The sequence below is a fragment of the Columba livia genome, chromosome 24, assembly GCF_036013475.1.
Source record: "Columba livia isolate bColLiv1 breed racing homer chromosome 24, bColLiv1.pat.W.v2, whole genome shotgun sequence".
NCBI lineage: Eukaryota > Metazoa > Chordata > Aves > Columbiformes > Columbidae > Columba > Columba livia.
In genome coordinates this window covers 3,239,414-3,253,288 of record NC_088625.1, presented here as the reverse complement: position 1 = coordinate 3,253,288, position 13,875 = coordinate 3,239,414, and the positions used below count along the sequence as shown (strand labels likewise).

Below are 13,875 nucleotides of genomic sequence, written 5' to 3'. Positions count from 1 at the left end.
GTGGGGCCTGAAGTTGTTATTCTATGCAGTGCATGAGCTTTAGAGAAGTTTACAGAGGAGACAAAATCAATAATTGTTTGGCTCGGGTGGCTTTTCTGTGTTTTGAGGCTAACTGAAAATCATTATGAAATGATGACTTTGAGTTCAAGTTCTTCAGGTCACCAAATATAAAGGGCTTAAAAATTGCCAGCGTCATTTAGATGCAGCCTGAAAAAAAGCAAACCCAAGAGCCACAGAAGGTGGGAAGTGACTCTTCTTTGCTGGTAGTCTGGGTAAAGCTTTGTGTGCCGTAGCTCCGGGTACGGCACTGAGTCACGGGCTGCCTTATGGTTCACCTCGCGTTGACAATGTGACTAATCCGTGGTATCATGCGAAGGTGCAGCGTGGATGGCGACTGCTTCAGCGCTCGGATCCCAGGCTTTGGCTCGGTGACAGCGATGCATTTAGGTAATTTCATACAGTAAGCTTCTCTCTAACGAAATTACGACAGTCTAAAGTGTGTTTTGATTTAGGTCAAGGACAGAGAGACACAAACACGCGGGGATGGCTGGGCAGTGGTTCCTCCTTATTGTAGCCGGAGTTGATACTTAGCGAAGTTTCCTTTTAAGAGTAGCTAATTATCATCTCCTTACCGATACCTTCATGTTTAAAGAAAAGTAGCGTTTAACCTTGAAAGTTCCCTTCCTCATTTAGGTCTTTTCTTCCAACAAGCATTTGTGGCTTTGGTTATATATTCAAACATCTGACGTGTTTCAAGGTGTTGGTCAACGTTTGGGGTTTTTCAGTTCTTGCAGCAGTGTGTGTGATAACTCTGCTGGAACAAGGACTTGCATTTTCTCACACAGGTGCTGTGCTCGAATGCTTTAATCTACCACCTCAAAGCACTAAAACAGTCATTGATGAGACCTCAGAAATCCTCTTCTGCTGATGTTGTCGCAAAGATGAAACAGAGGTTTGGGAAACTACTTGGTGTTTTCCAGGGGTTGCCCTGCGCTAACTTCACTACTGAGATGCTTAAATCAAAAGCCAAACATTTGCATTTTTAATCTTTGGGCTTTTCTTTAAAGGCTCTTATGTTATTTTTAGCTCCAGCTCCCTGCCAAAAGCTTTGTCCCTTTTGGTTTGCATTTTGGGTTGATGAATCCCACTAGTTATGATGTCATTGCGTAGTGTGAAGCGACAGCAGCAAAAGGAAAAAATCTTGCCGATACCATCTGTTACAATAAACATTATGCACTCATGTTAGATTTCAAACGGATTTGGACTGCATATTCACAACAGAAGCCGGTCTCTGCTTAGATGTATGGTAACCTCCAGCATAAAGCTTTTAATCACCAAATTCCCTGTATGGTTTTGAACTTGCCCTGACACGTTGCCAGCTCTAAGTGTAGTAGTAGGGATTTTTATCAGTGTTTCATTTTTTTTCCCGGTCATATTGAGACTAATAACTTGCCCAAAATGGTCCTAGAGGAATCTGCATGAATTAGTATAATTCACTAATACCGAACGCTGGTTGACTTCTTAGTCTGGTAGACTTACAATAATTGTGGCCTGAAATAGAGAGGGGCAGATTTGCTTTAATCTGCTAAGTATTCCTCTCAAAAGATTAAATGCAAAATGTTGATTCAAACCTGTGGTTCGAGTTCCCAGTGAGTATATCGGCATTTGAACGTGAGTCTTTCTCTGCATAATTTATCAAAGCTCTTGCCGAAGAAATTGAATTTGATGTCTGCTTCGTTTTACGCAGGAAGATCACATACGCGTTTAGAAACCCTAAAGAATAAAAGTGTCGGGATCCAAGCTAAGCACGTTAGCCTCTGTAACGGTCTTGGCCAAAGATGAGTTCTCTAGTGGGGGGTATGGCAGTGCTTGTGCACGTACTTAAATGTTGCTGCTCCTCAGGAAAATCTCAAAACTGTTGAGCGTGCGTGTTATCGTGGAAACCAGTCCTACTGTTGAATGGAGCGGGATGCTCACAGCTCCCATTCGGACTGTTGCAATAAGATTCTGTTGGAGTAGATTAAGTGCCTCTAAGTAATCAGAATTGCAGTGTTTCAAATGACTGCTTTGTTTCCAACGTCTTCCAGTAGAGCCTGGTAGCCTCAGCACTGGAGATGTCAAGCAGTGGAAAAGGTTTTTTACTTGATAGCCAGTCAAAACAAAATGTTGAGCTTTTGTGGTTGTGACATATTGGTGCGTTAGAGCGCAGCCTTTGGACATGGAAGTCCACGGTGGTGTGGACTCACCTGGGCAAGAGCCAGACCCCAGAAGAGGCCATGTAAATTCTCGATGGGGGCCACAGAATGAAGTTTGGGTATCCCTGTGGATATGTGAAGCTTGCGCCTGGGACACAGCATCGTTTCACAGCAGAAGAGGCTCCCTGGAGGCTTTAAAAAGAGGGGAAAAAAGTGTTTCTGCCTCTGTTGCTCCAGATAAATGCTGTCTTGTTCCAATTGCATCAATACTTGGTCTGCAACAAAGCTAGTCACTATGTGGGTATTCTGTTTAGGGCAACAGCCGCTTTCTCGGAAGCAATTTCCCAGTAACAAAGGCGGGAGATGAATGGCCTGCCAGAGCGCAGGCTTGATGCGATGGCATGTTTTGCACCGCTGGATGCCGGTGCTGTCTGCAGCTGGCTTGGTGGTTGGAATCACAGCTTGGGATTTGCTCGGGTCCTTCACCTTCTGTCTGTTTATGCTTTTGTTTTTGTTGGTCTATTCATTGTATGCAGGTACAAGATGTATTTGAGCTTGTGAATAAGACTTGACACTAATCACAAGAGCTGGAATCTGTTATATGTGTTTGAATCCGTAGTACGGTGTTCTGTGCGTAGTGTGTCATTTGAAATGTTTGCATCTTGCTTCAGAATGTCTTCATTTCTCAGGTTAAGAGACAAATAAACATCAACCACCTGATGGTCTCAAAGTCCTTTTGCCTTATCTCTGTCCGCCAGGTCCTTTGCTCAGCAATGCAGCTCCAAGGAAGACTAAGGACGAGAGCTGGATTCCTAATGTAGCAGGGCTGTTAAGATGGCAGGAGATCTTTCAAACTTGCTTAAATGTAAAATCTGCAATAGAGGCAAAAAGCATTTTGAAGTTGGGGCTCAAATTCCGAGGTTTGGATGGATTTGTTGCACTTAATTATATTGAGCAAGCTTTTGCAACTTGCTTCACATGGGAATTAGCGTGATGAGGAGAATACTTTTCAAAGTATAACCGTGTGGGAGGTTTTCCACGGGGCATCTATAGCGTGATAATTCCCTCTTTCATTGCAGGGCACTGACTAGAATCCAGCATTGTAGTCCCTCTGTAATAGATGCTGATGTATTTCAAGCGCATTACTGTTCTGAAATGGCCAGTGTCATACTTACTAGTCGTGTGTATGGAAACAGCTAAATTGGCTGCTCCAGAGAAGAAAATTATGAAGATATCCATGAGACTTTGGGCTGCAAGCTCCTTTGGTACTGTAGAAGAGATGAAGTGAGGAGCACAGCTTTCTGAGACTCTAAATGCCCTTTTACTTCAGGCGGAAGCAAAAACTACGTGACTTCATTTGCCTGATTGTCCTGGGTTTCAATTTGGCTTTTCAGGTTTCCTGTCGCTATCGTTAAAGATTTTTGCAACAAGTTAAATCGTTATTCCCCATTATGTAAGTGGCTGATAGCGTTACTCATACTGTTCTGTTACTTTATTTAATAGTCTGTGATTATTAAATTTATTTTGATCGTATAAGTGAGGAGATAACAAACATTTAGCTACAGCTGGCAGCGAAGTCCAATGCCCAAGATGGGCTTAATGTGCACAGCTGTTTGTAGCTAAACTTTGAGCAGCTATTCCCTGGTGCTGGCTTTGACATGCATTGCCATTTACTGACCTACCTGTAAGCTGTTTCTTGTGCTGTAACGGGGGGCTGGTAGATTTTTACTCTTTATAAGAACTAGCTTTAAATACTCCAGATCAAGTAAAGCAGAGATTTTTGCTTTGAAATATTTGCCTTGGAATAACTTCTGCACATTGCAGTATTGCTTCAATTACATCTCTGAGCAGCATCCATCTGACCGTACCTACCTCACATCTAGGATGATGCTCCTCAGTGATGAAGAAGACTAAAATAGTTCTGAGCCTGCAAAATACACCACATGCCATGTGAAGTACAAAATAAAGATACAGACAGACTGCACACACTGGAGCGGTACAATCTGTTGGAATGCATCAGGATGTGAACATCTTTAACTCGAGCCAAATTTCAAATGCTCATATTGCAGAATGATGAAACTGGGGCTGAGTTTGCGTTTGGAAACGCTTGGCCTATTGGTGTCTGCACACACATTTTCTCCCACCCCCCCTTTCCTGTGTTGATAGTTGATCCCCTCGGCAACACATTGGCTTCTGAGAGAACCTTAAAGTTGTGTGCTTAGCAGTGTTTGTTAGAATACATCCTGTAAAGGTGAGAGGGAACTTTGGGAACAAACAGTGGCCGCAAAGCAGAGGACTCTGCTCATTATTCCTGCCTCTCTGGGCTAATATTCACATCCCTTTTATTGATAGGTATAACTGCAAAAATATAGACAACCTGTAATGGAATTGTGAGACTGGGTAGTTAGTCCATTTGTCTTGGCTGTCCAGGCTTTGCAATTGCCACGCAGCCTTGACCCACATGAATTCATTTTGCACTGGTTACCTAACTTGTTTTTCTTCTCAAACTGGTATTGCAATCAGATACAAGAATTCTCAGTGTAATATTCTCAGAGTCTTCTAAATGTTCCTGGCCTCATAACACAAATTGAGCTAGAACTGGAATCGCTGCTGTCTAGGCTAGCCAGGGATTGTGCAGGGAGAGGCAGCCTTCAAGATAATTAAGACTTAGTCTGCTAAGGAGCTTGTTTGGGCTCTTTTCTTTTTTAGATGTCCAAAATAAGGCTGTGAGAAGTGTTTCTGGCTGTCTTGTGCTATTGCATCATCAAGCTATAATTTCAACAAGGCTCTCTTGGGTGTTGATCTGTTATGATGTGAGACACCTGCATAGATTCCATAGGGCTAATCCACAACAGTGATTTGCCACGTTCTAGTGGGGTTAATATTTACAGCCGAGATACGTACACAGCTGTGTTTCTGAATTTAAAAAACACCCTTAGGTGGGCCGTGGTTGAAGTCAACTAGTGAAAAACAAAACTGCCGCTCCCTGGGGTTACAACTTAACACAACATTTTCATCCTTTGACTTTGAGAAAGCTCTATTGAAGCTACTCAGCCTATGGCTAGGAAAATGGTGAGTGGCCTATTGCATCAATACACAAATCAATCTACCCTCCCATCGCTGCCCTACTGATGGGATTTACATGTTAAGTCAGCATTTCCCTTGCTGCCCGTGTCTGCTTGTAGGGTCAAGGAAAGAATTTCTCTCTCTCCCAAGTGTCTATGACATTGGATGAGAGCATCTGACCAGGCAGAAAAGCTTCTCCAAGAGAAAGTAAATGGTCCCCCTCTTATCCTGTCCAATAGCCTTTTCCAAATAGGAAAATAAAGAATTGGACAAGGGGTTTAAAGAAATAAAATAGTAATATCTGTAATACCTTTCAGAGACCTTGAAGAGGAATTTCTCTTGAGATGATGGAAGTTCTCTATGTATCCTGTCCTTGCTCTTTAAGACGGAACTAAATTGACTAAAACTGTTCTGCCTGCTCTTTTTCGAAGAGCAATTTCCTTCACTGTTGCCGAACAGGCAGTTTTTGCTTCCCCAATTGTAATAAAACTTTCAGCTCATGATGGTTTTGTGATTCAAAAGACCTTACTCAAGTGTCATGTTTCTTAAAACTCATTGAAGAACTGACCATCAGACACTTGCAGCTGCAGGATTTAAATTCTACCCCCATTCTAATGTTCAATTGCAGCTCAAATAAGTAGACAGAAAAGAAGAAAGTGCTGCTTTCTATCCACTACCTTGAAAATTTCTAGAAGAATGCTTAAGGAAACCCCAAGGAAATAAGTATCAATGTTATGGAGTTTGTTCTTCCCACGGAAACTCGGAAGAAATTGCAAACAAGTTGAAATCTCATTTGATCAAAGATAAAAAGCAGTTCTCCTGTTTGGTTTTACTTCCATGCAATGCTACACAATCAATAGGCTGCAGAGCTGTAAAAGTCAGCATATGAGAATGAGGTGTGTTTGTACAACATACAAAGCCTGTGCAACGCTAGCCCGGCAATACTGGAGGTTCTAGGTTAGCTTCTCTTGGACTAGATTTACTTTCTGGATCAGCAAAATCACTACAGGGGATCTGACCCCAGCCAGCTGTAGTCTGTGCTATAAATTACTACTTAATTTTCTAATAGCATTAAGGAGTTATTCAAAGTAGAGATCTGTTGCTTCCCTTAAAGGAACCGTTTAATACATCCATTAGAGTTTCAGTGTGTTAGCCTGGCTATGATATGACACTGTGACTATAAACCCCAGCTGATAAATTAATGCTTCCGAAATAAAATGCCACTGAATTAGTCAGGATTGCTTTTAAAGACATCCTGTGATTCTGCGAAAAGGCGTTTTGTCATTTGACCTCGCTCTCGGAGCAGATCACTAAATCTAGGTGTTTGAGCTTTAGGGGATGGGTAGAATTCCACCCTTTATCCTCTGCTTTGGAAGGAGGAAGGAAGTTGTGAGATTTGAGCCTAAATTCTGCTAATAGTGCCTGGATCCTTCTGAGTGACGTTTGGCTGTTGGGTGACAAGCTTAACAATAAATAAGGCTTTTGACATCTTGCTGCACTTCAGCCTCTTTGCTCCAAGTTAATTCTTGTTGCTGGAACATTTCCTAATGGGCGGCTAGCTGAAAACTAAACTTTCTTGGAGCAATGTTCACATTGAAGTGTTCTATTTAACAAAAAGTTATTTACTGTAGCTGAATAAACCTGAAATATCAGTATGGGAATTTAAACAGCAAAATACAGAGTGTTTCAGGTTTGTTTTTAAGCGCTGATTTCTGCACCCCTGGAGCTAAAATGTTCTTAAAAGGTTTTGTTTTGCATGTGAGCAGTGGTACAAGGTGCTGCCTGGAAGATGCTCCATAACAAGCCATAAGGCGTTCTCAGAATAAATAACAGGAGGAGTTGTGTGGGAAGGTGCGTGGGGAGGTGGTTTTGGTTTCAAATCCCAATTTGCATTATTTCCTAAATATATTTAATAGGAGCTAGAGTTAAGTTCCCCATTCTTGGTAATATCTACTAACTACTGATTGTTTTCATAGACCTGTAATTTATAGAATTAACCCATGCTTTTGACAGAACTGTAGAACTTTGAAGTATAAACACATGCTCAGTTTGGACACTTACACCAGCAAGGCTGTTCCATAATTATTTTGGTAAGGTTAATTTTGGTTTGGATCAGCATACACTTGGCAGAGCTCAGGGTGCAGCAGCAAATATGAAAGTACTTTAGCTGTGGGTTTTGTATTTTAAAGGGCGGCCATAAGCATGGTTTGGAAATTCAGGACTTTCAAACCTCGTGGTTTCCTCTTCCAGATTGGAAGAGCTTCAGTGTGGTTAGAGCATCCCTATTGAACTATTGCTATGTGCTGTAAGGAAGGTCATGTGTAACCTATTCGCAGGACTTCTGAGATACCAAATGAGTATTTTATCATGTTCCAAAACAATTGCGGTCTGTGCACATAAATAGCCAATCTGTGATACGGAACAACATCTATAAAGGGACAGATAGTTGATCTCACCAATGGTTGAAACCAAACCCAAACTGCATTCCCACTTGTTGTCTTTATCTTGCATTTTTTCAGGTAGTTTCCACTTCAAATTCCAGAGTCTCTGTTAAAATGTGCCCTTCAATTTCCTGCTTGCTTTTTGGGTGGTTGTGTGTTAGATAAAAACACAATCTGTGCAGTCTTTTGATCTCAAGCCCTGCGAGTGGTTAGATGCATGGTTAGACTGAGTAACCACAGGTTCCTGCAGCGATCTCTCCTTCACAGGCTTTTTCGACAAGACCTCTAAACTAAATACTCACGCTGTTTTGGGGCAGGTTTTTTGGTTTTGTTCCCCACCGGAATGCTAAATCACTTTGAATCGTTAGTAAGGGTTTGTTTTTTGCCTGCCTAATGTTAATAAATGGTTCTCTTGGCCTCTTTCTGCCCGTTTTGTGCACCACGAAAGCTCGTGGACAAGTGTGTGTGTAGGTGGGTTGTGATGAGTTTTAGTCCAGAAGTTATTTTTGCTTCCAAGACAAATTGTTTTGAAGTGATGAAAGATTTTGTAAATGTACTTTCCTGTATATTATGGAATCTCAGTATCCTGGTAACCACAGTGAATATATTCACTAACTCTTCTGTAGTACTGCCCACCTCTTCTCTCACCCTTATATTTTTAGGGTGGCTTTTGTGGCGAAATGTTCCAGTCCCAGCCATTGTACACACAAGCTTTGGTTTTGAAAGCTTGAGGCCAATCAATTACTCTTTTTTACAGGACACTGTTCTGCGTACAGTAACATTTGTTCAGGGAATGTTCCAACTGATTTGTTCTGAACTTTGTCTCTCTGGGGGTAGAAAAGAGGACGCCAAAGGCAACCGTGTTACACAAACAACTTCAGGAAGCCAAAACTGTGCTGGATTGTGGCTTTACTGAATCTGATCGCCGCTGCCTTAGACTAGCTAAGTACCAGCACTGCCTGCGGTGTTGCTTTCCCTATCTGAACGTGGCCATTGCTGAGTCCTCCTGTCTGACAGGCAGATTATCTGCCCAATGACTCATGTAGACTTGTTTTATGGCGCATGATAAACTAGAGGAGGAGGGGGAAATAATCTGCTACCTCATTAGTACAAATTATAAGGGCGAAAAGGCTGCCCATGACTCACAGTTACTTGGAAATCTCCCCTTTTCTCTGTAGAAAGGCAGAGGAAAGTGCAAAAAGCAGGAAGGAATGCTTCAGGCTTCAGCAGCCTTTTGGTCTGTGTAGCGCTCCGGTTGCTGTCGGCACATTGGAAAGCACATGGATTATCGTCGCGGAACTTGGGAGTGTTAGAGGCCGCATGTTCGCCATAAACAGCGGTGATCTAAATATAAACTGCGCCCGAGCGGGCTCTGCAGCTCCTGCATCGCTTTCCAGTTTTCTGCTGGTGCAGAATCCTCTGCCACAAAAGTCGATAAAGGACGAGTAGATGAGAACTCCACCCCTTCCAGCAAGTTCAAGTAAGCCAAAGACTGCTTTACCGAGATTTCTGCCGTTTAAATTCAAAAGCAAACACAGGCTGGTATTATCAGCTCACACCAGATCTGCCTGCAGACAATAATTCTTCCTGTCTTGGACCCCTGCCCATGTGCATTATTGTAATTATCAGCAATTTAAAAAAAAATAAAGCAATAAAGCTAGGATGAGCTGCTAGTCTGTAGATTTACTGCCTGCTGTGTCAGGCGTTCATTAGCCTTCCTGGGTTCAAGCCACCTATCTGCTGAATAAAAGCAGGAAGAGAAGCTAAGGAAAACAAAGCATGAAACACAATTTGGAGCACAAATTGAAAGCTCTGCTCATGTTTACAAGTTATAAAACCAAAAACAAGGGAATTTTAAGTATTGCGTTCAGAAGTTCTTGTGCATAGAGTCCCTTTGCCAACTACCCTCGCTTTTTAATTGAAGGGTGGTGGTTTCCTGAACGCTAGCTTGCCATAAACCGGTAATTCTCAGGTGAGATTCAAAGCCATGAATATCAGATTTAAGACCTAGGAAGGCTCAGCTCTACAGTTCCAGCCAATTGTTCCCCCAAAAGCTTCAGCTTAACGCTTCGCAGTTGTAGACTTTGTGACTGCACCATCTCTTCTGGATTTTTTAATTGGTTTTATTTTGCCAAGGGCTGGCCTTTCCTTATGGAAGGAGAGATGCCCATGAACTTCAGCTCTGTCGACAGTGCTAATGTGGGCTGTGCGTCTGGGCTTCGACACAGCCAAGTTCCTGCACAAATGCGTGTAGCAATGTTTCAGCCAAGGGTGAAAAGTTAGCGTATTCACACATTTAAAAGTGGCAGCCATCAAGGGTTATGCTCGCAGGAAGGCTGACAAGGCAGCAAGATTCATTTTTATATCAAACAAACTGTTAGAATTCCTCAGTGGTCTTGAATGAGTTCAATTTATATCTATATCTGTGGATATTACACTGACATAGGAAGAACTGAAGTGCTGACACCCCTGGATAGAATAGGAAGTGTATTTAAAAAAATAATCCACAGAAGCTTTTTTTAAAAAAAATAATAAATAAAAATTCTTTAATTAAAGTAAAGGTGGGAAGCATAAATTATCTAGATAAGGATTGTGCTGAACAGCGTGTTCTGGAGTCCCTCAGGTTGTAGATCACGTGCATTCTGATTTAATAAGCCATGTTACTTTCAAGGGACTTTGCTTAATTAAAAACAAACAGCACAAGTAATCTGTCAAAGTACTGCCTGGCGTTTTTTGTCGGCGTAGCAGCAGATAGTTGTGGAATACTTTTAACTCTTCTGAGCAGGAAATGTGATCCGACCTGCAGACGATCCTCCAAAAGGCCGTGCGTTTGCTTTCGAGGCAGCGAATTCCCTCAGCAGCTATTAATCTGTGTTCTCTGACCACCGAGTCAATGCAATTCACAATCTGAGCTTTTTTCAGCAGCTTATAAATTCTAGAGGCTGCAGTTTAAGTTTTAAAGCGACTTAATCTTGCGTGGTTTTATCCGGCCAGGGCTGCTCATGTATTGCAGCAGAGGAGGCCTCGTGGAAAGCTGTTATTCCCAGCATTGAAGTAGAGGCACTCTAGAGAGCAGAAATCATTTAAACTCACAAAAAATCCTCCCTAACCTCTCCTTTGGTAGATATTTCCAGGAAGAACAGGTATGACCCTTCTCAGAGCAGAGCCCGGGCTTCTGGATGGATAAAGCTCACGGATCAAACCCGCTGTCACAAGTTGAAGGGGCCCATAGTAAATAAAAGACTAGATACTTGGGCAGAGACATTTCATCAGAGAAGAATATTTAGAGGTTCGAATTCCAGTGTTTTGGGACTGTAAATCAGGCACTGTACGACAGGGTGAGGAATTTAACTGTCATTAACTGGCCAGAGATTTACGTGCCATGGAATCAAATAGCTCTTTGGTCTTGGGAAGCAGACAGGATTTACAGAATTACACCAAAAGGCAGAGCCGAATTTATCGTGAAACATCTTGTAAATGCAAATGCTGGTGAGGAATGCAATGGTTTGTGTACCAGTCTTTTCCCAAATAACTTTCATCTTGCTCTCATGTTATGGATACATATTAATAGGATAATAGCTACTGAAATGATGTTTGCTGAGGACATACACAACTGGATGAACTCTCTGCCGTTATGTGTATGATGTGCCTCCCAAACTATTAGTCTGCTTATTTAAAAGACTGAATAGTTGCTCCCCGGCACTAAAAGAGGCGGCAGCTTCCATTTATGGCTGGGAAATTCCCAAAGAAAAATGTGCTGTCAGTTTGTTCATCCCTCTGCAATGTGGAATGGGTGAATTCTCTGAAGTACTGAAGAGCTTAACTAAGGACATGGCTTTAGCCCAAGCTTCGTGCTGGTTTACATGTTCCCCAACCTTCCTTTTGCAAACCGATGCTTGCATAGACTGGCTGACCTCAGGCATCGTACGCCTGAGTGATCTGCTTTTATTTTGGGTACAGCAAAGGCAACTGTGGGGAACAACAGAACATTACTGTCCCAAAATACTCTTGTCAGTGACTTTCTTCACTCCTTAAGCAGTTTTAGAAGTGTCATCTCCAGCGTTACAGATGAAATTTTGCTGTGCTGCATTCTCTCACTACAGGTAGAGTGCGATAAAAATGCTAAATTAAATAGAAGTGATGTGTTTAGTGGGTGGAGTGGATTGTCAGTGGTGAGAAATGGAAGCCCATTACTCACAACTCTTTATCTTGCAGGCCACGGGGTTAAAGATTCAACTTGTGATAGCAAAGTTCATTAACTTACTCAACAGTGCAATTCAAGAAAAGATTTCTTTTCCAGTTGATTAAAAGTGATGAAATCAAGCAAGTAATTAGTCTCGTTTGTTCAGCTGTGAATTGGGGCTTAGCATGTTCTGGTAGCTACGGCAACAGCACCGGGCTGATAACTTGGAGCCAACTCTTGGAGCCATCGGGAGGAGGAATGATACCTTGGCCACAGCGCAGAGGTGTCAGGCCGGAGAGACGGCAAAAATAAACAGGAGCTCGCAGCAGAATGTAAATAGGGGGTGGCGATGATTTCAGGAGGTTGGTATGTGTTTGAACAGGGGGTTTGCTCATGCAAGAGCTGTTCCGAATGGGTTTCTGATGGGTGTTTCTGCCTCGGGATGGAGCCTGCACCTCTCCTGCCTGTGCAGTTACCTTATTTTGCTGCATACTTTTAAAGTTTGCTTTGAAGAAGACAGATTACGAGCATAGGCGGTGCTAATTATCTCCAAACCGTTCATAACACGTACGTTTTATTATCTTTTGATGCACTGTCCTACCAGGGTTAACGCTTTCTGCATACTTGATCTTGCGTTGCTTTTTGTTCTTTTCAGAGTTCAGCTCGACTCTTGGATGTGGTTGCAGTGTTGTCATAAAACACAATTGCGTTGGGGATTGTTTCCTTTAACATGTCAAGTCTTGTGCTCTCTGGAAAGGGATTGTTGATACCAAAGTGCTGTTTGTTTGGAGAGAGATAAAAGACCCTCGTGCAAAGTTTGCGTGTTTAGAGTTATGAAGAATCATTCCACGTTTGCATTTATATTCTGAAACGACGCGGCAGGGAGGAAGGCAGCGCAAAGCCAAGGTTGTGCTCAGTGGTATCAGTCAACACTTGTTGGAAGCACATGTTTATTGAATGGTTTGATTTCTGAAATAATGAAGTTATTGCACCCTGTTACCCAGCCTTGGGGTGTTCATCAGGAGTCCTCCTATACCTTAAGTACACAACCATACCTCCTATACCTACACCATGAATTGATGCTTTTGTGTCTCAAGTTGGTCTTATCCCCCAAGCACAAGCTGTGTGTTCAGCACTAAACAACCTTTGACTCTCTGAGTGTTGAAATGTCTTATCTCCAGGCGGTGATTTTGTGTGTGAACGGGGCGGAGGAGAAATGAGCTAATTCTAATGGAGTTAATTTTTTCCTAAAATCTAGCAACTGGGAGCTGCACACAGGGGTTGTCCAGTTGAATTCTTCTCTTTATTTGCTTGAAGCATACATGTATTGATAGGATTTGATGGGGATCTGCAGGCGATAGGGAGTGACCTGTAATATATGCATTTTTGAGTGCATGAGAAGTTAAATGTGAAGCAGAACTGGTGGCCTAGGGTAGCGCTGCCTGCCAGGAACAAAGCAGCTTAGGGCTGCGGTGCCCTGGAGCCTCTGGTTCTAATCTGCCTTGTCTGAACTAGTTGAAATGGATTTCATTCCCCTAAACACCTTAAAGAGCTTTCGATTTAGGAGTTTATCTGGGTTTTGCCTCATACCTTTTTTCTTTTCTTCTTTTCCTTTTACAACAGCTCGTAGTTAATGGAGGAGTACGTTACTCTCCTGGCATCCACTCAGTCTTTCCAGAAAAACCCCAACTCTGCAATTTAATTTAATCCCCTTTTTCTTCTTTTGGTCAGCCAGCAAGATTTCCCAAAGGGAACCTGACCTTGTTTTCATTGATTGCTCTGCAGTTTGACCCCAATGTGGGTCGCGTTTTGTCTGTGGGAAGCACACGGAATACTCATCGGCACCAGGCAGTACAAATAAATACCCATAGGAGTGTACAGAGTGAGAGACAACGGGCTTTGAGGAGTCAGTTGCAAAAGCTGTTATTCTGATTCAGCAGCAGTTATCTTTATTTGTACGTTTGGGCAAGAAGCTTAGCTATTTCTATCC

At 42.4% G+C, this 13,875-nt stretch overlaps 1 protein-coding gene across 8 annotated transcripts in view; it reads left to right on the top strand.

The window, feature by feature from the left end:
• APLP2 (amyloid beta precursor like protein 2) overlaps window positions 1-13,875 on the top strand; it is a 41,870-nt gene that overhangs the window by 5,888 nt on the left and 22,107 nt on the right. The window lies entirely within an intron of this gene.